This window comes from Penaeus japonicus, unplaced genomic scaffold (genome assembly GCF_977035675.1).
Source record: "Penaeus japonicus unplaced genomic scaffold, GWHDUDI00000001_assembly GWHDUDI00000010, whole genome shotgun sequence".
Taxonomy (NCBI): Eukaryota; Metazoa; Arthropoda; class Malacostraca; order Decapoda; family Penaeidae; genus Penaeus; species Penaeus japonicus.
The window spans coordinates 24,896,789-24,899,288 of NW_028234412.1; the positions used below are offsets into that span (position 1 = coordinate 24,896,789).

At 37.1% G+C, this 2,500-nt stretch overlaps 1 protein-coding gene across 2 annotated transcripts in view; it reads right to left on the reverse strand.

Annotated features, from left to right (window-relative positions):
* Positions 1–2,500, reverse strand: part of LOC122263159 (potassium voltage-gated channel subfamily KQT member 1) — a gene marked incomplete in the record, with an annotated part of 593,154 nt that overhangs the window by 401,318 nt on the left and 189,336 nt on the right.

Here is a 2,500-nt window from a genome sequence, read left to right on the forward strand (position 1 = left end):
GTATACAATATAAAGGTTATGTGGAAAAGGCATTTATTTTCTTACAGTCGGTGTGTGTGAATAGAGAACTAACACATGTTTTCTAAATACAAATATGTAAGGCTTCTGTTTACATAATATCCGTATATAAACAAGGGCTTTAGACAATTCCCGCTGAGACAATGGTTTGCTTACAAGCAATCAGAACATTGTAACTTTCCATGGAATATTTCTGACGTAATTTCTACAATATGTATAGTCTGTGAGGGAGATAGTGAGAGGAAGGAGGGGAGAGAGAAGGGAAGGAACAAAGAGAAAGTTGGGGGTGTAGGAGAGAGGGAAAGAGAAAGAGAGAGAGAGAGAGAGAGAGAGAGAGAGAGAGAAGAGAGAGAGAGAGAGAGAGAGAGAGAGAGAGAGAGAGAGAGAGAGAGAGAGAGAGAGAGAGAGAGAGAGAGAGAGAGAAGGAGGGAAGGGTAGAGGACAGAGGGAGGGAAGAAAATAGGGAAGAAAGAGAGAAGGAAGGAAGGGAGAAAAAGAAAGAGAGAGAAAGAAAACAAAAGACGGTAAAGAAAGGGAAAATAAAAATAAAATCATAGAAAAACAAACACAATAACTCACAGATATAAAAGGTCAGCAAACGATTCAAAATAATCATAGCCTTTTCAACATTGTCTAAAAACAAGTAAAAATGCAACATCCAATATCTCGCTGAAAATCCATTCCGAACGACAATTGCAGATAGGGACTAAAGTGCTGTAATATGTCTCTTGCTTGTCAGCTTTAACGAAATGGCGTTCATGTGCATTCTAAATACCCACTGTTGCGCGAAAGCGTAATTTGGTGTTCACTAATTCACAAATCTAATGAACGGGCAATGCTCTCCAATAATCATCGTGATTATGATGATTATGAATATTATTACTGCATTTTTTTTTCAATTGGCATCGTTGTCATCACTGTCATCCTGATTATCATTATAATTACTCTAACGTCAGTAGTAATGTTGAAGGTAATTTCATATCATAATCATAATAGTGATAATGATAATAATAATTATGATATCAATAGCAATAACAGTAATAAATATAATGATAATAATGATAAAAATAATAATAATTATACCATAATAAAGATGATAATGAAAATGAAAATAATGATAATGATAATGAGGATTATATTGAAAATTTTGATAATGATGACGATAATAACACCAATAATAATAGTGAGGATAAAAATAATTACATCAATTATGATGATAATAACAATTATGATTCTTTCAATAATGATAATAACAAGTCCAACAACATTAATAGTAGTAATAACAATCATAAAGATACGAATGATAACAACAGCAGTATTTAAAGTAATAACATAACCCTAAGCACAGGTCATTCACCATTTGTCGACCGTGCACGAAAATAGCACGTGAGAGTGATTACTATTTATATATATATAGCCCCCCTACCCCCCCCCCACACACACACACTACCTAATCACAGACGTACATTACAGTGACATCTGTGATACATCTAAATGAAGTCCCTGGCAGCCTGCTTTTGGGGGTGGGGTGATGTGGGGAGGGAGGGAGGGAGGGGGGGGGGGAAGGGGGGAGTTGAGGTTAAGTGGACCAGCCATTATTGATAATCCATTAAGTGAAAGTGTTTCTCTTATGGTGTATTTGGATATGGGATTAACCCCCTTTGCGTGTTTGTTTATCATGTTGTGTGCCGTTTTATTAGAATTTAGCGATCTGCATTTGTCTTTGTCTGTCTCTCTCTCTCTCTCTCTCTTTCTCTCTACGTCTTTCTATCTTTCTTTTTTTTCTCTCTCTATGTCTCTCTTTCTCTCTCTCTCTCTTTTTTTTTCTCTCTCTCTCTCTCTCTCTCTCTCTCTCTCTCTCTCTCTCTCTCTCTCTCTCTCTCTCTCTCTCTCTCTCTCTCTCTCTCTCTTTCTCTCTGTCTCTCTGTCTCTCTTTTGCTCTCTCTCTCTTTCTCTCTTTTGCTCTCTCTCTCTATTTCTCTCTCTCTCTCTCTCTCTCTCTCTCTCTCTCTCTCTCTCTCTCTCTCTCTCTCTCTCTCTCTCTCTCTCTCTCTCTCTCTCTCTCTCTCTCTCTCTCTCTCTCTCTCTCTCTCTCTCTCTCTCTCTCTCTCTCTCTCTCTCTCTCTCTTTCTCTCTGTCTCTCTGTCTCTCTTTTGCTCTCTCTCTCTTTCTCTCTTTCTCTCTCTCTCACTCTCTCTCTCACCCTCTCATTCACTCTCTCCCTTTCTCATTCTCTAGCACTTTCTTTCTCCAAACATTTTTAAAACTAGTTAATTCTAACTCTGAGTTGCGTAAGTAATTAAAATTCTGCTTATAGTCCTCACATTTCTGGCTAACGAGAACACTTTGTATTTTTTCCATCTTGAATGAAATAGTAAAGCAAAACATCATGTCTTCTCTTTATATGACCTTCCTCAATCTCCTCTTCTCATTCTTTTTATTTTCTTCACTTTTTTCTTTGTTAAAGTTGTTTTATCGTTAG